This window comes from Rana temporaria, chromosome 1, assembly GCF_905171775.1.
Source record: "Rana temporaria chromosome 1, aRanTem1.1, whole genome shotgun sequence".
Lineage (NCBI taxonomy): Eukaryota > Metazoa > Chordata > Amphibia > Anura > Ranidae > Rana > Rana temporaria.
The window spans coordinates 183,942,688-183,967,721 of record NC_053489.1 but is presented as its reverse complement, the minus strand read 5'-3'; positions in this window follow the sequence as shown (position 1 = coordinate 183,967,721).

The window sequence follows — 25,034 nt, the reverse complement described above, 5'->3', positions numbered from 1 at the left end:
CAAGAAGCAGGACCCAGGCTGGGGTCTGTCAGCTGGGTGGATCGGTGATGCAGGGGAAGGCTGGATTGGTAACTGGGAGAAGATGGGGTCCTCCTGGGGTGGGGGGGGGGTTTCTGGGCAGTTTGGAGGTGATTGCTGGGTGTGAGAAGCGGCGCGCCGCTAGGCCGCGAGTGAAGCAGCGGTCTTTCCTAGAACGCGGCCGCCGCGAATCTCCACAGGCTGGCGCGGATGTCTGGGAAACGACAGAAACTGAGGCGGGGAGGTAGTGGGGGGGATGCCTCGAATAGGGATGGCAATGTGGGGGTAAAGGAGAGGGGGTGAGCCGCAGTGATTAGGCCGTTGCAGCGGCTTGTCCTGAAAAGGACGGTTGCCAACAGTCCCAGGGGAGGTGGATAGCCCTGAGAACAGGGGCTTACCTGTTAGACTCCCTGGAGATGGTGTCTGCGGAGAAAAGAGGGGGCCCAGGGGAGGAATAAGAGTAGCTGGTCCTAGTCCTGGGAGCTGTAGTTGTTACATGCAGCAGGGGTTAGGAGGAACCTGCCTACCTGTCTGCCTGACTGTCTATCTGGTCCCTGGGTGAGAGCAGACTCGAGAGAAACGTCCTACTCCACCACTATGCTCAGCCTGACTGCTCCTGTCACACACGCCCGATACGCTTGACCGTGTGTGCGGATTGCTCTGTGAAGTCAAAAGATTAGAAAGTAAGTGAACAAGTGTTTATAGCACTGATCGCTATAAAAAATGCCAATGGTCCCAAAAATGTGTCAAAAGTGTCCGCCATAAAGTTGCAGTAACGATAAAAATCGATGATCGCCGCCATTACTAGTAAAAAAAAATGGGCCAAATCCTCAAAAGAGATACGCAGGCGGAACTGCTGTTCAGCCTGCGTATCCCTGTGCCTATCTTTGGAACTGATCCACAGAAGGATTTTTCCAAAGATAGGCATAAGATCTGACATCTGTAAGACACTTACACTGTCAGATCTTAAGATGCAGTACCGCATCCGCCGCTGGGGGCATTTCGAGTCGAAATGCTGCTTTGCGTATGCAAATGAGTACTTAGGCAGATCCACAAAGCTTTTTAGCTTTGTGTTTTCTGCGTAAGTTACGTTTTGCATGCGTAAAATTAGGGATGCTTTTACAAGGTGTAAACTGTTTACACCTTGTAAAAACATACCTTTTTTTCGATCGCCGCTATTTTTTTTAAATTTCAAATTTTATTTTTCGCCGCGTAACTTTTTTTTTACCCGACGCAACTTTATTGTCCCATCGCAATCCACAAAGCCCGACGTAACGTAATTTTGCGCGCTGCCCGTCGGGAAAAATGACGTCACACGCATGCGCAGAACGTCCGGCGCGGGAGCGCACCTCATTTAAATTGTCATCGCCCCCTGGATGAGAAGACCGCCTTGCGACGGAGGCACTTAAGTTACACAGCCGAAAATTTCTAGGTAAGTGCTTTGTGGATCGGGCACTTAGGTATAAATTTTCTGCCAGTGTAACTTAACTGCTAAAAGTTAAGTTAGGCAGGTTTTTTGTGGATTTGCCCCAATATTCATAAAAATGCCATAAAACTATCCCCTATTTGGTAAGACGCTATAACTTTTGCGCAAACCAATCAATAAATGCTTATTGCGATTTTTTTTTCAAAAAATATGTAGAAGAATATGTATTGCCCTAAACTGAGGAAAAAAAATGTTTTCTCTTTCGTTCATGGACGGACGCAGCCTTAATCTTGGGTACTAGCCTTCCTTTAGGAGTTGACTAGGCAGAAACTTATATAAAAGGTTAACTTATCATACACACCCTATAGCTCCGCCCAGGGGGCGGGTCCTCTGGGTATAACCCCTCTCTGCATCTCGCAGATAATTTTTCAGGAGAAGACATGGCTCCCTTCAGGCCCATGGCTTAAAGGCTGTTAGTTCAAGATTCTGGATTTTTATTTTTTATTTTTTTCCTGCGATCTAAGATTAACTGCCGACTGGGTGACAGGCTGGATCCTAGATCCTTGTATTCTTCCCAATTTCGGCCATCGAGTGTGTGCCGACCGTAGCTGCGCGCTGGGTTGTCCACGACATGACCGTCGCTCTACAGGTGGCCGGTGAGCAATGCGCTCCAGGGCTTGCATAAAGACCAGTCTACAGGGCCGAGTCGCAGTAGCCTGGCCGACAGTCATCTCTGTTACCATGCGGAAGATGCACTGTTCAGTGCATAAGTGCATAAAACAGCTCCAGCATAAAACCACAGGAGGGTAAGTACTACTACCTTGCTTCGGCAAGAAAACAGAGCTGGGCATCCCTGGAGAGGTGAGTAAAGGGCTCTATATTTCCCTTCTCCCCTCCTTCCCCCTTCCCTCCTCCCTAGACTGCTGAAGTGGGGGTTGCCCTGGGGAGCTCCACCTGAGAACCAATATAAAGTATAAGTGCATAGATATTGCTTACTTGTGTCCATGTTGTCAGCTGCTGCTTCCCTCTTTCAATGTAGAGAGCTGCATAAGAGATTCTGCTGCTGTGTGTCTGGCGACCATTTTTTCTGTGACCATGCTGCATTGTTTGTATACCTTGCGTCCATTTTCTCTTTAGCCACTGTTGGTCTCTACTCAGAGCTCGGCGGCCATACTTCTGGGGTCTATATACATTTTCTTGTAGCCGCCCAGCGCTGGAGGTGTTGCTCACACGGCGCCCAAGGGGGGACTGTACCGCATCTCCCGGCCGCTCAGCGGCCTGCACGGTGCGCCCCAAGAAGGGCGCTTAGAACGGCTATACTCCGGCAGCATTTCTCCATGAAACTGGGGCCTCTAGCGTCACACTTGGCGGCCATTTTTTTGTAGCTTATGCTAGTATTACAGCACTGGCGGTCATGCTTTTGGGGCCTCAGTATGCTAGACCTCTAGTGCCTAAGCGGCGGCCATCTTATAAATCAGCAGCCAAACAGACACACGTTGCTGACTAGCAAACAAGCTGATAAGGACAGCAGCCTTGTAGATAGCAGACTGACAGTTATATTCAGCGGAAAAGAAGCAGCTCAGCTAAACGGCACTGCACTGCTGGTTCCAGGGTGGTGAGTCCTCTGGGGGGGGTACCCCTCATCTCTGCTGCAGTTAGGAGGGTGGGTTGTCCACCTTGCTTGGAATCCCTGTGTCAAGCGTGTGGGCAGCATGGCGTCAGAAACAGACGTTTCTTTCCCTGAAACACCTCAGCTGGCAATTGATGCCCCTGTACCCGATGTATCGGTGGATGCTATGTTGGCAATCCTAGATGCCTTTGTTGCCAAGGTGGAATCAGCGCGTGGAAGAATGGGGTCTAGAAAGCACCCCCCATCTTCTGGGGACAACTCAGATACGGAGCCAGGTCTAGCTACCATTCAGGACCCTGACTCTGAGGTATCTGACGGTGCAGACCTAGAATGGCCAGACAGTAAGGATGACTCTGGACCCAGGTCAGCTCGCGAGAAGGCTGTGGTGAGTGACCTTATCACCGCAGTGTGAGATATCCTAAAAATAGAGGGGTCTGTAGAAGCAACAGAAGCGCCGGTCCCCTTTGGGTTCCGTAAGGCGACCCGCACTGCTAAAGTGTTCCCTTGTGTGTCTTATTTAGACAAACTTTTATACAAGGAATGGGACAGACTACAAAAAACTTTTTTGTACCTAAAAACCTAGCGGTACGTTACCCACTGGAGGAGAGTTTCTTAAAGAAATGGACCTCGCCCCCCATAGTCCTGTGTCCAGACTAAACAAGCTTACCACCCTTCCGGTGGAGGGGGCTCCTGCCTTCAAGGACCCGGCAGATAAGAAGGCAGAGTCGATATCCCGTAACCTATACACTGTAGTAGGTTCAGCGTTACGCCCAACCATAGTTGGGGCGCTGGTGTCCCAGACACTCACAGAGTGGGCAAAGTTACTGCTCAATGGGTTACAAACACATCACGCTTCCACCCACGAGGTAGCCCTAGCAGAACAACTGGTACAGGGCCTAAAATTTGTGTGTGAATCAGCCTTGGACACTATTCCTCTGCTGGCCAGAGCCTCTGCTCAGGCTGTGTTGTTACGCCGTCTACTGTGGTTGAAGAATTGGTCGGCGGACCAAACTTCCAAGAAGGCCCTAATGGACCTGCCCTTTAAAAGCGACAGACTCTTTGGAGCTTGCCTGGATGACATTATTAAGGATGCCACAGGAGGTAAGAGCACCTTGCTCCCACAGACCTATAAGGGGAAGGAGCCACGTCGGTGACAGGGGCCCTTCTTTACCGCACCCAAGTGTTTTTTTCGCCCTCCCAGCGCTGCGGGAAGAAAACCACAGGCCAATAAAGCACCTGTTCAGGGACAGAGACGTCCCTGGTTTCGCAAACCCAACAAACTCGTTAACAAGGTGCGCCTCCACCCATCCCTCAGGTGGGGGGACGTCTTTGCGAATTCGCGACCCGGTGGACATCTCGGGTCCCCGACCGGTGGGTTTGCAAGGTAGTCTCATCAGGGTACAAGATAGAGCCTCTATCTTGCCCACCAAACAGATTTTTTTCCCTCCAACATTCCAGCTACTACCGGCTCATCGGACCCGCTGGAACGCGGGGTGGTTATCCCTGTCCTAGTACAGGATCAGTTTCAGGGGTTTTACTCCAATCTGTTCATTGTACCAAAGAAGGAGGGCGTTCGTTCTATCCTGGACCTCAGGGCTTCGCGATGGTAAAAGGATTCCGGATGGCATCAATCCGCTCTGTCGTTACTACCCTCCAGCCGGGGGACTTTCTGGCATCCTTTAACATCAGGGATGCCTATCTGCATATCCCCATATGCACAAAGCATCAGAAACTTCTGCGCTTTACGGTCGGGGAAGACCACTATTAATTTGTGGTTCTCCCCTTTGCCCTGATATTGGCACCAAGGGTGTTCACCACGGTGATTGCCCTAATTCTCGCCCTACTAAGACAACGTGGCATCGCTGTCGTGGGCTACTTGGATGACCTGCTTCTGAGGGCCGCTTCAACCTCAGAATTTGAGGTGAGCGTGTCTATAACATGAGACCCTCAGACACTTGGGTGGCTACTGAACATTCAAAAGTCAGTAATGGTAACGACTCAACGCCTAGTGTATTTGGGATTGATTCTGGACTCCTCAGAGGCAAAGGTTTGCTTCCCTGTGGAAAAGTTGCAGACCTTCGGGCTGCGGTATTTGACATCCCAGAAGGGTCGTCACTCCGCTTTGCATGTGAGTCCCGGGCCTAGTGGTGGCCTCCTTCGAGACGGTACCATAGGCGCTATCTCACACGTGAGTGCTACAGAAGGAAAATGATGTCCAGATGGGACAAGTGCCCATCATCCCTTGATTACCAAACCTGGGTGAGCCACCTGGTCAGGCCCTCCCTGGTGTGGTGGCTGACCTCACCGGCACTTCTGTCCGGGAAGTCGTTCCTTCCTTATCACTGGATAGTCATCACGACGGACGCCAGCCTTACCGGTGGGGAGTCTGGGGGGTTTAGTCGACCCAGGGTTTGCTGGGCTCCAGAGGATTCCCATTTACTGATCAAGGTCCTGGAACTTCGGGCGATCAGGCTGTGCCTTTCCACATGGTCTGAGAGGCTACGAGGGCATCCAGTCAGGATCCAGTCGGACAACGCCACGGCGGTGGCATATGTCAATCATCAAGGAGGAACAGGGCAGCCATCAGGAATTATTGGGCCCCTTACACAGCTTCAGGCATGGGCCCCCTGGAGCAGAGATAATAATAAAAAACAATATATATATATATATATATATATATACATATACATACACAATTTTTTTTTTTTTATATAAAAATAAATTACAAAAAAGGGGGGTTGCCATCCGGGACCTTTGGACCCTTTAATAATAATAATAATAATAATAAAAAAGAAACCTCTGGGCCCTTTAATAAAAATAAATAAAAAAATATATAAAAAAAATAAAATAAACATTTATAAAAAAACAAAAGGGTGGGAGGTTGCCATCCAGGGCCCTGGGGATCTCCGGGCCCTCTGTACCCCTAAAAAAAATAAAAATTGGCCCTTTAATAAAAAATAAAATAAAAATATATTCGATTTTTTTTTTTTATAAAAAATAAATAAAAAAAGGGGGGTTGCCATACGGGGGACGTCCGGACCTCTAAAAAAAAAAAAAAATTGGTCATTTAATAAAAAAAAATATATATTAAAAATTATTATTTTTTTTTATAAAAAATAAATAAAAAAAGGAGAGTTGCCACCTGGGGCCCTGTAGGCCTCCGGGCCCCTGGGGACCTCCGGACCCTGAGGAGGAACAAGTAGCTCAGCTGCAGCATCAAAGTCGAAGTCGCTCACATCCTACGGGGGGCAGAAAGGAGCATACTGGCACTGTCGGCCATATACATTACGGGTGTGGAAAACTGGCAGGCGGACTACCTGTGTTGCCAGATGCTGGACCAAGGAGAATGGTCTCTGCACCCGGAGGTGTTTCAGCTCCTTTGCCCAAGATGGGGAACACCAGACGTAGATCTCCTGGCGGCTCGACTCAATCGGAAGGTATTGAGGTTTGTGGCCAGTCAGGAAACTCATGGCTGGACGCGACAGATGCGTTAGTGGTGCCGTGGAGTCAGTACCGGCCGTAGGCGTGCGCACGGGGTGTGCCTGGGCACACCCTAATGCCCAGGCACACCCAGGGACAGGCTTGTGAGTGAGAGAGTCGTCGGGCGGCTCAGCGCGTGAGAGAGCCGGCAATCGGCTCCGTTGTTGAGCAGCTGTGCGGCTCGGACCGGTGACAGTGTGTGAGCAGCTACTGGCCAATCAGGGATCAGAGGGGTGAGAGAGCAGAGAGATGACATCATCTCTCACAGCCCGGCGCCCGCCCTGCATCCCTGCAGTTTTGCCCTAACTGTGCACCGTGTGCAGGCAGCCGCGGCAGCAGAGAGATACAGTTCTGTGGTGCCTGACATCTCACTTTACATCTCCGGCCAGCAGTGCACGGGGGAGGGATGTCTGACCCAGACAGCCACTGGTTTGTACGCAGTGATGTGGACTCGAGGGGGCCGAACTGGGAGTTTCAAATGCTTCTCCTGCGGCCTGCCCCACTGGAGTACTTGCAGGTAAGATCATGCAGTAGTTCAGACAGCCTCACACTGATCCCCCTCTCCTTTCCCATTCTTCTGTTTCTTTCTGCTCTCTCCCCCACGGCACACATCCTGCAGCCCCTGCTAACATATTTTGTCATTCCACGTGCTGACTGTCTGCCTGACACCCTTTACATCCCAGGTACTTTTTATTTCTTTGAATTGTTCTTTAGCCTGCTACATTCTTTGCAGTCCTTTAAGGGGCCAAAGAAGATTTATTTTTTTATTTTTTTCAGCAGGCTGAAAAAAATCAATAGATTTCTTCATCCACAGGAAAAAGTGCATGGAGGAATCCTCACACCAGGACAATGTACACTGGCAGAATACACTGATCAGAGGCTGCACTTAAATGGGTCACATTCAACAGGCAGCAGTGCCCACTGAATGCAACAGGGAGGATAGTTTTTGCTGGGATGCATAGGTGTGTGTGTGTGTGTGTGTGTTAAAACTGAAGCCCAACCACCTGTTTAACTGTTTTTGCCACCCCCATGCTGCAAAGGCAACTGCAGTTATGATGCTTTGCATCCCAGCAAAAAATATTGTACCTGTCACATTCAGCTGCAGCAAAAGTGGCAGGCTTGCAAGTGGGCATCAAGGTAAACTTTTTTTTTTCTGGTTCGTCTCCAACATGTGTATAGTACTACAGTGAGACACGTGACCATTATCATAATGATGTTCACAGGTGCTATGACTGCATTATGCATGGCTGCACACAGTGCACTGTATCCCATCACTCCGGGCTTCTTTTAGCTGAAACATGGCATTCCCATGGCATGGTGAACCCTGCACTCTGTACATAATGCACCCTGAACCTTGCTCTCTGTACGTAACGTGCCCTGAATCCTGCACTCTGTACTTATTGCACCCTGAACTGTGTATGTAATGCACCCCTAAACCCTGCACTCTGTAACGCACCCCTAAACCCTGCACTCTGTACATAACACTGAAGCCTGCACAAATAAAATACTCAGCAATCATTATTAGAAGCATGTGTGTGTCTGTACACACAGACTCACACAAGTGTATTTGCGTTTTGGGGTGCACACCCTAATGCAATAGGCTGCGCACACCTATGGTACCGGCTAATCTATGCCTTCCCTCCTCTAAAGCTCCTGCCTCTTCTGCTTCGCAGAGTGGAGGCAGACAGGATTCCTATGATCCTAATTGCTCCGGATTGGCCTTGGCGTCCTTGGTACGCCGATCTAGTGCGGCTAGTAGCAGACGTCCCTTGGCGTCTACCGATGAGAGAGGACCTGCTGTCATAAGGTCCCATACTGCATCCTGCTTTACAGTCGCTGGCTTAACGGCATAGCTATTGAAATCCAGGTACTAAGAGACCGGGGCCTGCCGGATTCTGTGATTCCTACCATAAGGAAGGCTAGGAAGTTATCCTTTAGGAGGATTTATTATCGCACTTGGAGAGCTTACTTAGCCCTTTGCGAGGAAATTAAGTGGAATCCACGGACTTATTTAGTTAAGGGACAGATATCTGCCCTGGCTGTTTTCTTTCAGCGACCCCTGGCGACTCACTCTCTAGTGAGAACATTTCTACAGGGGGTTCGGCAGGTGGCCCCTCCGGTTCGTCCTCCACTACCTCTGTGGGGATTTGAATAGCAGACGCACCTTGGCGTCTACCGCTATGAGAGGATCTGCTGTCGCAAGGTCCCATAGGTCATCCTGCTTTACAGTCAATGGCTTAACGCCATGACCTCTAGGTGCCTCAGAACCACTGTTGAGAACATTAGGGAAGTTCCCTTGTTGACACTTCTCAGAAAGTGGTCCTTTTAGTGGCTGTTATGTCAGCTAAGACGGGTTCTGAGCTGGCAGCCTTGTCATGAAAGGCTCCCTATCTGATCTTCCACAAGAATAAGATGGTGCTGCGTTAACAGCCTTAGATTCTTCCTTAGGACACGACGTGGCATTCCTCGGACGCTGTCTGAGCTCCGAGAATATACTTGTCTGTTACTGCTCCATTCCGGAGTTCAGACTCACTGTTCAAAAGTCAGTAATGGTAACGACTCAACGCCTAGTGTATCTGGGATTGATTCTGGACTCCTCAAAGGCAAAGGTTTGCTTCCCTGTGGAAAAGTTGCAGACCTTCGGGCTGCGGTGGGGTAGTTGACATCCCAGAAGGGTCGTCACTCCGCTTTGCATGTGAGTCCCGGGCCTCATGGTGGCCTCCTTCGAGGCGGTACCATAGACGCTATCTCACACATGAGTGCTACAGAAGGAAAATTCTGTCCAGATGGGACAAGTGCCCATCATCCCTGGATTATCAGATCCGGATGAGCCACCTGGTCAGACCGGATTCCTATGATCCTAATTGCTCCGGATTGACCTAGTGCGGCTAGTAGCAGAAGTCCCTTGGCGTCTACCGATGACAGAGGACCTGCTGTCATAAGGTCCCATACTGCATCCTGCTTTACAGTCGCTGGCTTAACGGCATAGCTATTGAAAGCCAGGTACTAAGAGACCAGGGCCTGTCGGATTCTGTGATTCCTACCATAAGGAAGGCTAGGAAGTTATCCTTTAGGAGGATTTATTATCGCTTGGAGAGCTTACTTAGCCCTTTGCGAGGAAATGAAGTGGAATCCACGGACTTATTTGGTTAAGGGATAGATATCTGCCCTGGCTGTTTTCTTTCAGCGACCCCTGGCGACTCACTCTCTAGTGAGAACATTTCTACAGGGGGTTCGGCAGGTGGCCCCTCCGGTTCGTCCTCCACTACCTCCGTGGGGATTTGAATAGCAGACGCACCTTGGCGTCTACCGCTATGAGAGGATCTGCTGTCGCAAGGTCCCATAGGTCATCCTGCTTTACAGTCAATGGCTTAACGCCATGACCTCTAGGGGCCTCAGAACCACTGTTGAGAACATTAGGGAAGTTCCCTTGTTGACACGTTGGCAGCCTTGTCATGAAAGGCTCCCTATCTGATCTTCCACAAGGATAAGATGGTGCTGCATTTGCAGCCTTAGATTCTTCCTAAGGTCATTTCGACCTTCCATCTCAAGGAAGACATTGTACTGCCATACTTGTGTCCTCATCCATCGAATCCTAAGGAGACGACGTGGCATTCCTCGGACGTTGTCCGAGCTCCGAGAATATACTTGTCTGTTACTGCTCCGTTCCGGAGTTCAGACTCACTGGGGTAGATTCAGGTAGGGGCGCGCACTACTACGGCGGCGCAGCGTACCGTTTTAACGCTACGCCTCCGTAAATTCCTGGAGCTACGCTTCATTCACGAAGCATTTGCTCCGTAATTTGCGGCGGCGTTTCGTAAAAGGGGCCGGCGTAAGCGCGCGTAATTTAAATGATCCCGTAGGGGGCGTGGATCATTTAAATTAGGCGCGTTCCCGCGCCGAACGTACTGCGCATGCTGCGTTCACGTCATTTGCTTTGACGTGAATGTAAATGGCGTCCAGCGCCATTCACGATCCACTTACGCAAACGACGTAAATTTCGAAAAACGCGGGAACGACATCCATACTTACCATTGGCTGCGCCTCCTAATAGCAGGAGTAGCCTTACGACGGAAGTGCCGTACGCAAACGACGTAAAACTCGAACGCTGGGCGCGCGTACATTTGTGAATCGGCGTGAGTATGCAATTTGCATACTCTACGCTGACCACTACGGGAACGCCACCTAGCGGCCAGCGTAAGAATGCAGCCTAAGATACGACGGCATAAGAGCCTTATGCCAGTCATATCTTGGGCTACAGTCGGCGTATCAAGCTTTCTGAATACAGAAAGTCGATACACCGGCGCTACTTAGCAATTACGCTGCGTATCTATGGATACGCAGGCGTAATTGCTTGCTGAATCCACCCCATTGTTTGTTTCGATGGCTTGTCCCAAGAAGGGCCCAGCGGTCTCATCGGCCACCATTTCGAGGTGGACCCGACAGATCCTGATTAGGCTTACGCCATAAAGGGTCGGGCGCCTCTCTATCACGATGCATTCGACCAGGGCAATGGTGCCTCTTGGGGTTTCTGACATCAAGTGTCTGTTTCCCAGGTGTGTAAGGCGGCGACCTGGTCGCCCGGTCACACTTTCACTAAACTTTACAAGTTGATGTGAGTGCATCTTCGGATGCTTCTTCGGCCGCAAAGTTTTGCAGGCGGCTGTTTAGAGTTACAACTCTGTTTTGGGGTGAAGTAAATTTTTTTTGCTGTTCCCACCCCTCATTTTAACACTGCTTTGGGACGTCCCACTAAGTCAAAATTAAGGCTGTGTCCGTCCATGAACGAAAGAGAAAATAGGATTTTATGTTCACCGTAAAATCTCTTTCTCTGAGTTCATGGACGGACACAGCACCCTCCCCTCCTTTTTATGTTTGTACTACTTTTTGACGAACTGATCTGCGAGATGCAGAGAGAGGGGTTATACACAGAGGGCCCGCCCCCTGGGCGGGGCTATAGGTTGTGTATGATAAGTTAACCTTTAATATAAGTTTCTGCCTAGTCAACTCCTAAAGCAGGGGTCTCAAACTCAAATTACCTGAGGGCCACAAGACAAGTTTTCATATGCCATGGGGGGCAGCATACAAACTTTCAAACTTCAAAACCAACAGTACTGGTGTCAGCGAACGCATTATTAACCCCCAGCACTGGTGTGAGCGGACGCATTTTTACCCCCCAGCACTGGTGTCAGTGGATGCATTATTAACCCTGACCAATACACTGCACACTACACACTGACCACTACATTGCACACTACACACTGACCACTGAACAATACACACTGAACACTACACTACACACTCACCACTACACTACACACTCACCACTACACTACACACTCGCCACTACACTACACAATGACCACTACACACCCCACTGACCACTACACTACACACTGACCACTCACCATCAGGGCACAGCACATCAGGGCACAGAGCCCAGTACATCAGGGTACAGAGCCCAGCACATCAGGGTACAGAGCCCAGGACATCAGGGCACAGCGCACATCAGGGTACAGGGCACAGCGCACATCAGGGTACAGGGCACAGCGCACATCAGGGCACAGCACATCAGGGCACAGCACAACAGGCCACATCAGGGTACAGGGCATGGCACATCAGGACAAGGCACATGGCATATCAGGGCATAGCACATCAGGGTACAGGGCACAGGACACAGCACATCAGGGTACAGAGCCCAGCACATCAGGGTACATGGGGTACATGGGGCACGTCAGAGCACATGGGGCACAATCGGAGCACGTCAGGGTACATGCGGCACATCAGCCACATCAGGGTACATGGGGCACATCAGAGCACATGGGGCACATCAGGGTACATGCGGCGCATCAGAGCACATGGGGCACATCAGGGTACATGGGGCGCATCAGAGCACATGGGGCACATCAGGGTACATGGGGCGCATTAAGGAACATCAGGGTACATGGGGCACATTAAGGCACATCAGGGTACATGGGGCACATTAAGGCACATCAGGGTGCATGGGGCACATTAAGGCACATCAGGGTGCATGGGGCACATCCACGGTACATGGGGCACATCCACGGTACATGGGGCACATCAGGGTACATGGGACATATGAGGGTACAATCAGGGTACATGGGGCACATGACTTCACAATCAGGGTAGATGGGGCACAATCGGGGTACATGGGGCACAATCGGGGTACATGGGGGCACAATCGGGGGAAAATGGGGCACATGTCGGCACAATCAGGGTACATGGGGCACAATCAGGGTACATGGGGCACAATCAGGGTACATGGGGCACAATCAGGGTACATGGCGCACAATCAGAGTACATGGGGCACAAACGGGGTACATGGGGGCACAATTGGGGTACATGGGGCACATGGAGGCACAATCGGGGTACATGGGGGCACAATCAGGGTACATGGGGGCACAATTAGTGCACATTCAGGGTACATGGGGCACATTCAGGGTTCATGGGGCACAATCAGGGCACAATCACGGCACATGTCAGCGTTTACTTGTGTTTTTTTCTTCACATGCAGAGTAGCGCAGGAAGCGTCTGTCATAAGTTCACTTCTCAGTCTCACGCTGCGGCTGCTCCTCGCCCCCCGGCGCCCCCCCCCTATCTTCTCGTCCATCCCAGGTGATATCACAAGCAAATGTGATTGGACGAGAAGAGAGGGGGGCGCCAGGGGGCGGGGAGCAGCCGCAGCGTGAGACTGAGAAGTGAACTTATGACAGGGACGCTTCCTGCGCTACTCTGCATGTGAAGGAAATCTACTCCCCCCACTTCTGCGGCACCCCCCCCCGCCCTGCCTGCGGGCCATTTTCAACCAGTTTGTGGGCCGCAAATGGCCCGCGGGCCGGTACTTTGAGACCACTGTCCTAAAGGAAGGCTAATACCCACTAAGTCAAGATTAAGGCTGTGTCCGTCCATGAACTCAGAGAAAGAGATTTTACGGTGAGCATAAAATCCTATTTTTTTATATATTTTTGGGGATATTTATTACAGCAAAAAGTAAAAAATATTCATTTTTCTTTCAAAATTGTCGCTCTATTTTTGTTAATAGCGCAAACAATAAAAACCGCAGAGGTGATCAAATACCACCAAAAGAAAGCTCTATTTGTGGGGGAAAAAGGACGCAATTTTGTTTTGGGAGCCACACGACCGCGCAATTGTCAGTTAAATCGACACAGTGCCGAATCGCAAAAAGGGGCCCGGTCATTGACCAGTAAAATGGTACGGGGGTTGATGAAGTGGTTAAAGACATTTATTAAAAGTTATAAGTGTTATTGCAGATATTCTGGTCAGTTATTACCACTAATACCTGGTGGCGGTGTAACGGGTTAACTTCCTAGTTAACCACTTGACCTCTGGAAGATTTGCCCTCCTTCCTGGCCTGACCTCGTTACTTGCATGGTCGTGCATAACTTTACCCAAATAACATTTATGTCCTTTGTGCCCACAAATGGAGCTTTCATTTGGTGGTATTTGATCACCTCTGCACCTTTTATTTTTTGCGCTATAAACCAACGACTGACAACTTAACAAAAGAAAACAATATTTTTTACTTCTGCTCTAAAGCACATCCAATCCAAAAATTTAAAAAAACTAAAAGATCTTCATCAATTTGAGGCAATATGTATTCTGCTACATATTTTTGGTAAAAAAAAATCACAATAAGTGTATATTGGTCAGTTTGCGCAAACATAGCGTCTACAAACTATGGCAATTTATTTATTTTTATTAAATTTTTTACTAGTAATGGCGGCGATTAGCGACTTAAAGCGGGACTGCGATATTGCAGCGGACAAATCGGACACCTGACAATTTTGACACTTTTTTGGGGACCAGTGATATTATTGCAGTGATCAGTGCTAAAGGTATGCACTGTCACTGTACTAATGACACTTACAGGGAATGGGTTAACGTCAGAGGCAATCAAAGTATTAACTGTGTGATTAGCTAATGTTTTAGTGTAATGGGAAAGGTGCTTTTACTACTGGAAGGCATGGATCGTTTTTCCTGCTTTACAGCCACACAGGATCCATGCCTTATGTACTGACAGAACAGCAATCTGCAGTTTACATAGGCAGACTGGCATTCTGTCAGTGTTTCCTTTACAATCAACGGGGCCGCAGTACCCACTGTTTTGCTCCCGCTGTGTAAAATCACCCAGAAGTGCAGAATCCCGTATATATATATATATATATATATGTGATCCTGCGCACCGTGGTAAATCTGCTATGGGACGGTCGGCAAGTTGTTGATTAAACCCAGTGTTGAGCACTCTGCTGGCTTGTAGGATGTGGTCCCATGAGCTGGAAAATCTTTGTTCAGGATGAGAGTGTCATCACCATGTGTCTGTATGGTGTGAGTTTGACCAGCCATTTGTCACACGTTGGTGAAAGCGTCTGGGGTCTGGCACCGCGTTTGTCACACACATGATTGGATGCAGGGCCGGCCTTTGGGGTGTGCGGCCGCACAGGGCGTCATAGGCAACAGGGGTGCCCATCCAAAGAGGCATACTAAGGGGGGAGGCGAGCCGCCCCCTGATACCACACGGCATCCCCCCCCGCGATTGTATTACACCCGCGGTGGAACCCGGGTTTAGGCAGCGGCACACTGGCACAGGCAGGGAGAGGCGAGCTAGCTACAGTGGCTACACCGCTGGACCTACAATCCCCTCCTCTTGCGGCCACGGGCTTCCTGTCTGTGCGATCTTGGATGTTGCACAGCCGAGTGAAGCCGCCTCCCCCTCCTCTCTGTTTATGTGTAAACAGGGGGAGGGGACCTGCTGTGCATGTGCTGCCGTGCTGATCTGAGGTACTGAAGGGGGGCTGCACTGAACGAGGGGGGCTACACTGAACGAGGGGGGCTATACTGAACAGGGGGGCTTCACTGAACAGGGGGGGCTTCACTGAACAGGGGGGGCTACACTGAATGGGGGGCTGCACTGAACGAGGGGGGGCTACACTGAACGAGGGGGGGCTACACTGAACAGGGGGGGCTACACTAAACAGGGGGGCTACACTGAACGGGGGGGCTGCACTGAACAAGGGGGGCTACACTGAACGGGAGGATGCGACACTGAATGGGGGGGCTACTCTGAACAGGGGGCTACACTAAAGGGGGTCTGCACTGAATGGGGGGGTCTGCATTGAAGGGGTGGATACACTGAAGGGGGTCTGCACTGAAGGGGGGTCTGTGTAACATGCAGGGTGTCCAGAGCTGCAGGGTGCTGTGTAATGTAAAGGGGTCCAGTGATGCAGGGTGCTGTGTAATGTAAAGGGGTCCAGAGATGCAGGGTGCTGTGTAATGTAAAGGGGTGCAGGGTGCTGTGTAATGTAAAGGGTCCAGAGATGTAGGGTGCTGTGTAATATAAAGGGGTCCAGAGATGCAGGGTGTTGTGTAATGTAAAGGGGTGCAGGGCGCTGTGTAATGTAAATGGGTGCAGGGTGCTGTGTAATGTAAAGGGGTCCAGAGATGCAGGGTGCTGTGTAATGTAAAGGGGTCCAGAGGTGCACGGTGCTGTGTAATGTAAAGGGGTCCAGGGTGCTGTGTAATGTAAAGGGGTCCAGGGTGCTGTGTAATGTAAAGGGGTCCAGAGATGCAGGGTGCTGTGTAATGTAAAGGGATCCAGAGATGCAGGGTACTGTGTAATGTAAAGGGGTGCAGGGTGCTGTGTAATGTAAAGGGGTCCAGAGGTGCAGGGTGCTGTGTAATGTAAAGGGGTCCAGAGGTGCAGGGTGCTGTGTAATGTAAAGTTAAATTAAAACAAATTATTTGTTACAAATATTTTTTTCCTCTTTGTGTATGTTTAGGTGACCAGGGGGCGAGGGGTGAAGATGGGGGGGGGGGCGCCACAGGGTTAGCTCGCACAGGGCACCTGAACACCTAAGGCCGGCCCTGATTGGATAACAATGTCAGAAGAGCTTTACCTCATTTACTAAGCTAAAGAAAATGTATTTTGCTAAACTAACAGCTTTATTTGCTTTTTAGTAAATCAACTTCAAAGACTCCTATATTCCATTTCTTTGCCATTGCACTATTTACAAGCCAAGTAAAAACAGTAAGTGAACAACTAACAGTAAATATTTGTCAGTGCTCCGGGTAACCATTTCATTTCACATAAATGGCATTAGGAAGAGTAATGGTTTATTTTAGTCTATAGCGGAAATCAAAAGACAAAACATTTTTATTCTTTCTTTTTGTCGCTGTCATTATCAATCTTCCTAACAAAACAATATCACATTGTAATCTTTGCAGTTCCTGAGAAATGCATATGCTTAGTAGAATATGCAAACCTTATAGGGTGCTTTACTAAAAGCACATTAACAACAAAATATATAAATGTTCATCGATGCTGTGTGCTTAGTACAGTAAATATTGTTCTAAAGATATGATACGGAAAACTTGTGCCATATTTGCTCTATAAATCATGTACAAGAAAGTGCTTTATGGTACTGTACAGATGTCCTATAATTGCAGGTGTATGTACTTAATAGACAGATCGTCATAATTTCTACATAGGAGCATAGCTGTGGATGCAGCCATCTGGCAGCTGCCGTATTGGGAATGTGTGACTTTTATTGGATTATTGACTTATTACTTGTTTCATCCTTTTAGTGTGTAGACTCTAGTATTATAATCTGATAAATGGTGTGGGCCTATTATTATCATTCTGTGAGCTATGCCACTTTCTCTGGTGGAGTGCACATACAAAGTTCACTACACAAAATTGCAAGCTCACACTCCTGTGTGTGTTTCTTGCACCAGCAAAGATTTCTAGATTTCTAGTGTCTTTGCGGATGTGTGATCAATCACATTCTTATGCACACTCAAACAACTATGCAAGGGATCTTGGTATTTTTCAGTGCATAGATGGAGTCATTCTTTGGGCAGATACGCAATGGGGTTTATTTACTAAAACTGGAGAGTGCAAAATCTGGTGAAGCTCTGCATAGAAAGCAACCAGCTTCCAGGTTTAATTGTCAAAGTTTAATTGGACAAGCTTAAGTTAGTAGCTGATTGCCTACCATGCAAATCTGCACCAGATTTTGCACTCTCAGTTTTAGTAAATCAACTCCAATGTATGGTTTCAACCAGCACTTAAAAGTTCCAAGTTAAAGCGGAGTTCCAACCACAATTAGCATTTTTTAAACGTATGTCCTTTCATCCTGCGTTTTTATAATATAAATCTAGATATTCAAAAAAGATAGTTTATAAAACTATATCTACACCGTTGTCATTTTGCTTGTGGGCAATGTGAAGCCTACAGGCACTTAGGGCCAGATTCACAACCAGCGGCGCAAATTAAGTTACTCAAATCGTATGTCATTTAAGTTACGGCGCCTTAATTTTTTGTCGTAAGTGCTGTATCCACAGCGCATTTGCGGCCCAAATTGCGCAAGCGTAACTTAAATCCCGAGGCGTAAGGCGGAATTATTGCAAGTGGGAAGGAAGTGGGCGTGCTCCATTGTAATGAGCCGTGACCCCATGCAAATGAAGGGCCGTCCGTACTGCGCATGCGCTCACGAATCAGCACCTCACTGGGCATGTGCAGAACTTGGCTCGGCGCAATCAGTGAGATAGGAAAAAGGCCAAGTGTACTTAGTTTGAGAATCGCCCTGTGTTTAAAAAGCCCCAGACAAACACACTTCCCTTGCAAAAGTACATCCCTGTGTTCCCCTTTCCTAGAGCAAGTTGCTTCTGCTCTGTCGTCTGTTGGTGTGTGTTGGTGAGTTTCGTGTTAGTTAAAAGATTTGGAGGAGTAGAAGAGTGTAGTAGTTGTGTGTTTTTTCTGATTGTATTTTCTGTTTGTTTTTTTCCGTGTTTGTTTTTTGCTGATTGTTTTTTTCTGAGTTTTTTTTCTGTTTGTTTTTTCGGAGTTTGTTTTTGAATTTGTAGTAGCTGTCTGCTTGTGTGGTTTGATTTTTGTGTTTGTTGTGTGAGTATTTTTGTTTGTTTGTTGTGTGAGTATTTTTGTTTGTTTGTTGTGTTTGTTTTTTGTTGGTGCTGAGTGGTGGGTATTATGGCACCAAAGCGCAGGAAGCTCAATTTTTCCAGCATCGAGAAGCAGATTCTTGCTCGGGGCATCGCCCAATATGGGCGTTATTTACATGGCCCTGAGAGCCGGAACACCCCCCCCGGCCAGGAGGAAGGAGATCATCCAGAAAATTACGGATCAGATCAATGCGGCGGGGGGGGGGAGACGAGGACCCCCTGTGGGATACAAAAGAAGATCAACGATCTTAAGAGCCTGGTCCGTGAGAAGATGGCCAAGATCAATGCCCATGGCAGGGGCACTGGAGGAGGCGCACCCTGCCCCTTCAGGCTGAGTGAGGAGGAATGGGCAGTGGCCCGGTGTTTCCACCCACGGCAGGTGGTGGGCCTGCCTGGCTATCAATCAGATTCTCCTGTGAGGACAGGTAAGTTTTGGCTTTTTCTATCTGGTGATTAGCATGTGTGGGTGGGGGAAGGGAAGATGTGCGAAGTGTGTGGATCCTCCAACCTGTGAATGTTTTGTGTCCTCCACAGATGGCCAGGAGGTTGCTGGGCCATCAGGCCAGGAGATTGCTGGCCCATCAGGCCAGGAGGTTGCTGGGCCATCAGGCCAGGCTGCACCATCCCCAGGACAAGAGGCTGCTGAGGAGTCCCAAGAATGGCAGGAGTCCCCAGGGGAGGGGAGTGGCCACACCTCCCCTCATGAGGAGGTTGAGGGGGAGGAGGATCAGGGGGTGGAGGATGAAGATATGGAGATTGCCAGGCAAGTCCTTTTGGCATCGGATTTGTTGACCCGTGAGGCTACCCCTGAGGCTGGCAGCAGTCAGGCCACCATCAGGGGTAGCCCCTCCCACTCCTCCCCCAACAGGCCTCAACCCACAAGGGTCTCTCTCTCCCCTCCTCCCAGGCCACAAGACACGGCTGCAGGCAGGATGGCGACCCATGAGGCCAGGGGGGTGGCCAAGCGTCTGCCGGGCAGTCTGCAGAGGGACAATGCCCGTCAGACCCACAATCTGGCTCAGATCAAAGAGACTCTGAGCCAGATGGAGGCCAGCCTGGGTACAATTAAGGAGTCACTCACTGATGTGGCCACAAACTCCTTGGCGGTCATCACATGCATTTGTGACCTGCAGACCGCCACAACAGGCGTGGCCCAGGAGGTGAGTGCCCTGACCCATGCTTTCCAGGACAATACCCGGGCTGGCCAGGCCAATGCGGCTGCCCTCACAATCTGTCTGACCAGGATAGCAGTGGCCTTGGAGGGCAGGCCAGCAGGAGGACAGTCACCAGGGGAGGCTCCTCCTTCCCGTGCTCACCCACCCCCCCAGGATTATCCTCCTTCCCCTGCTCACCCACCCCCCCAGGATGATCCTCCTTACCCTGCTCACACCCCCCCCCTAGGAGGCTCCTCTGGTTGGCCGTGCCCGTGCCCGTGGGCGGCCCAGGCGTAGCTTACGCCGCTGCCGTTAATTTTGCAGGGTACTTTTGATATTTTTTTTTTTTATACTGTACTTATGATTTGTTTAATGTGTGTGAATGATGTGTGAATGTGGGGGTGACATTCCTGATTAAATAAGGGTGTCACCCTCAGTTTTGGTGGAGTAGGGATCCCCAGGACCAGGGAGAAGTGATCCCAGGTCCATGAATGGTGTATGAATGCACAGTGACATAATTGGAGCCGTGGCGTGGCGTTACTGCTCCCAAGTACCATTGGGGGGGTACTTGGATCTAATCCAATTAGATGTGCATGTGATGTGTCTGTGCTAGGGACCACAGTGGTGTGCATTCATGCATTCTCATTGTGACATGTTTAATGTGTGTGTTTACTGTGCAAAGATGCCTTCTGCGAGGCGTCTCCTGGCTGCTGTTCCCTCAGAAGAGGGGGTACCCTGGGTTAGGGGGGGATTGTCTGGTTCGGGGGTCAGGTCATCACGTATGTCAATCTCCAGGCCCCTTCTCACTGCGAAGTTGTGCAGAATGCAACATGCCCCCGATGATCTGGCACACGCAGTTTGGGGAATACAACAGGGTCCCCCCAGACTTATCCAGGCATCGGAAACATGACTTCAGGAGGCCAAATGTGCGTTCCACAACTCCACGGGTAAGTATGTGTGCAGCATTGTATCTTTCTTCTCCTGGGGTTTGTGGATTCCGGTATGGAGTCATAAGATGGGGTCCCAGTGCATATGCAGAGTCACCTGGAAGGGAAAAGACAGGAGGATGTTAGTCATGCATGTGCCCCTCGTGATGTCTGCATCATGGGGGGGGACAGTCATACCTGACACCCATGTCACTCACCAACCAGCCAGCTGTCCCCATACACGTTCTGTTCCAATTCTCTGGAGATGTTGCTGTGACGGAATATGTAGCTGTCATGGCTGGATCATGGGAATTTGGCACAGACGTGCCATATGAGGCATTTGGCATCCACTATCACCTGTACATTGATTGAATGCCAGTGCTTCCTATTGCGGTACATGTGCTCTGTCTCATGGGGGGGCTGTAGTGCCACATGTGTGCAATCAATGGCCCGATGGTGCATGGGAATCCTGCAATTTGGAAAAAATCGGTTATTGTGTTCATTCGCTGGACCTCCTGGGAGGGTTTGATGAATTGATTGGCCATGCGTCTGAGGATTGCAGGGACATCCTAGTGCACACATCTGCTAATGGAGGATTGTGACATCCCAGCCACACCTCCACTTGTGCGCTGAAAAGAGCCAGTGGCAAGGAAATGCAGTGTTGCCAGTACCTTGATCAGTGGCTGCACTGCATGTGAGCGTTGTGTTGGGCTGGTGAGATCGTCCTGCAGGATTATGGTTATTTCCAGGATGGCTTCACGGTTGAATCTGAAGTTGCGATACACCTCAGAAGCAGCCATGCCAAACACATCTAGGCGTCTGCGGTAGATCCTCTCCTGTGCCCTCCTCATCCTCCGTTCCCTCCTCCTTCTTAGCGCCTCTAAAGTCACTAGTGCAGTTATGATCATGGATGGCCCTGGCATGTTGGCAGACAGATTGTAGTCTGGCAAGTGTGTGTGCTCAGCTCTTCCTTAATGGTGTTGCTGTAGCTGACCTTTACACGGCTGGTGTAAAATTAGGGCACTTTTTATAAAGTGTAACTTCCCGCCGGGAAACTAACAGAAGCGCACAGGGCGTAATCTATCATATTTTGCGTGCGAAGAAGCGCCGGTGTAATTATTTTAGGTAGGACGGAAAAAACGGAATTTCAGGCATATCTTGTTTTGAGGATCAGGCGCAAAAATACGCGCGGCGCAAATTTCAATTACGCCGCGTATCTCGAGTTAAGTCGGCGCATCTGCTTTGTGAATCTGGCCCTTACTTCCTGGAAGTCTTGGATGGGGAGTGATAATTGGACAGCGCACTGCATCCTGGGAATTGATGACACACAATTCCCAGGAGCATTAGAGGGAGATGATGTCAGAATCCTAGGTGGTTTCAAAGGCAGATTTCGTGGGACCGCATAGCAACAGGCATTTCCAGATGAGTAAAAAAATAATAATTATTTTTTAGTCGTAAGCTAGAGTTTAAAGCAAAATTGTTTTTTTGATGGAACCTCCACTTTAAAGTGCAGTTATCCTGTGGACTTGTCGCCTTAAAGTTAATAAATTTGATTCTCACCAGATTATTTGACCCCCTGGGGAACATGGGTCCAAATAAAGCTATATTTTCAAAATTGCGTCTTTCCTTCATTCAGTTTTCTCTTCAACATGTGAAACCCAAAAGAAAAAGAAAACCTCAGGGCCTCGCTGTACCACAGGAGCGCGCCCGCAAAAGCTTTCCACCATGCGAGCTCGCTCGCATGAAGGTGGAAAGCTCTTGCGAGGAGGAGCCGAGACAGCCGCAGAGGGACCCCAGAAGACAGGGTTCGGTGACACTTTGTGCAAAACGAGCTGCACAGTGGAGGTAAGTATGACATGTATGTTATTTTACAAAAAAACTTAACTTTAGTGTTCCTTTAAACGTAGTCCTTTTACGGTACAGCCCTGAATTTATGTGTTTTTAGATTTTCTCTTATTTTCCGGTGCCCTATTGGTACAGATGTTTGAAATTATTTATGTTTAACTTTATTATATATCAATAATTTTTTTATATACACTTCTTTATTATAATCATGAATTTTATAATTATCAAGAGTCTTTTGTTTCAACCCTGGTGAATTGTTGAGCCCCTAAAACACATTGGCGCTTTTTTTATCTACCTATTGTTTCAATCCTATCCACAATAAATTATAGATTCATAATATTACTGGCTGGTGCTCTTTTTGTCTAATCTCACATGGATTTCTCAGTGGAGTTTTTCTCCCCTTTTTGGAAGAGATGTGGGTTTTGTGGAATAGCTACCAAGGTTTAGTCATCAAATTCAGCTAATGCTTCCTTTCGATGGGCAAAAGATTTAAGTCCGGCAGCACGTCATATTCTCGAATTCTTCTAAGGCCTTGTACACACGGGTAAACATGTCCGCTGAAAACGGTCCGCCGTACCGTTTTCAGCGGACATGCCCGCCCGGAGATTTCTGTATGATGGCTGTACACAGCATCATACAGAAATGAGAGACAATCCGCGCGGACAGACAGCGCGGTGACGTGTTCGCGCCGTCGCCGCGACGATGACGCGGCGACGTGCGCGACGCTGAAAGGTCAATGCTTCCACGCATGCGTCGAAGTCATTCGACACATGCGAGGGATGGCGGCCGCTCGGACTTGTACGGTAAGTCTGTACAGACGACCAAACATGTCCGATGGACAGGATTCCAGCGGGCATGTTTCTAAGCAAGTTTAGAAACATTTGTCCGCTCGAAAACGGTCTGGCGGGCAAATGTACGCTGGAATCCTGTCCGATCGGCCGTACACACGACCGAACATGTCTGCTGAAACTGGTCCGCGGACCAGTTTCAGCAGAAATGTTCGGTCGTGTGTACGGGGCCTTACTGTCAATGCTGTCTGCTTATGTAGTGATTAGAACAGCCTTTTTCTGTTTCTTTTCCTCGGGTAACACCAGCCCTTTTACAGGATCACATTTATCTCCTAAGGGTGCTCATGCCCACTACAAATTACAAAAACATAAGATAATGAACTAATGTGCATGGAGGTTGGAATTTAAAATGGTATATTCATTATAATTAATAGGATTACAAAAAAATCTTATGCAGTTCCACACTCAGTAGGGGGTATTTAAATGCACATTAATGTTTTTATTATCATTTTTTTATTCTATGTTAATCCTGTATCAAAATTCCAGCACCATCCTTACCTGGGCTAATTCTTCCCTAGTCTCCAGTTTCCTGGCATCAGTATCTTTAATGTGGGAAGCCGGCTTGCCTTTACTGTAATACCACACACTGCACAAAGTTTGTCTCTAAAGATAGACTGTTGCTCACTTCCAGAAATGAGCATGTCTCTTGCTCACCACAAATTTCCTATAATGCTGTGAACATTATTCTGTACTCTGTATGTAACAAAACAACTGTGTTAATAGTATCACATCAATGTTTAAGGCTAGGTTCACACTTGTGCGGGTCAGGAACGCTCACAAAATCACATTCGTTCCTGACCCACAGGCAAAACATGCTGCTCTTTAGCAGACATGCAGGGGTGTCATTAATTCTTAAAGGGTTATTAAAGGAAAAAAAATGTTCCTTTAAAATAACAAACATGTTATACTTACCTCCACTGTGCAGTTCGTTTTGCACAGAGTGGCCCCGATCCACGACTTCTGGGGTCCCTCGGCGGCTGTCTCTGGTCCTCCCCGCAAGTACTGACCACAGTCATGCGAGAGCTCGCATGGTGGTGAGTAATTGCGGGCGTGCTCCCGTGATACAGCGAGCTGCTCGCAGTATCACTCAGCCCCGCCCCCTCGGTGCACCGCGTCACTGGATGTGATTGACAGCTGCGCCAGCCAATGGCTGCACTGCTCTCAATACATCTGTTCTAGCCAATCAGCGGCCAGGCTGAGCGGCGAAGAGGATCTTGGGACCGCGCAGGACTTTTGAGGGGTCAGGTAAGTATAGCAGGGGCTCGGGGGGGGGGGGGGGACTGGCAGCACCAGATGTTTTTTCACCTTAATGCATAGATTGCATTAAGGTGACATTTTTTTTTTCTTTACAACTCTTTTAAGAATACCTCCATGTATTGGCAAAATGCCTGTGTTACAATAAAACCACATGGTGCAATTCCATGCAGCGCGACTTTAAAAAAAAGGGGTCCAGGACCTCTTTACCCACGCTTCTATGGGTAGGGCAGCGTCTTGAAATGAATGGTATGCCATACTCGCAGAACGCAGGTCACACTGATGTGAACAAAGCCTCAAAGTCATAAGAATGACATGAATGCGGTGGAGAAACCTCAAAATCACTTGTAGTTTTAAGGGTTAGGCTGGATAGACATATTTTGGTATGTCAAAGCTTCACATCCATAACAAAATGAGCAATAAATAAGCTGATACTGGTAGAAGACTTCATTG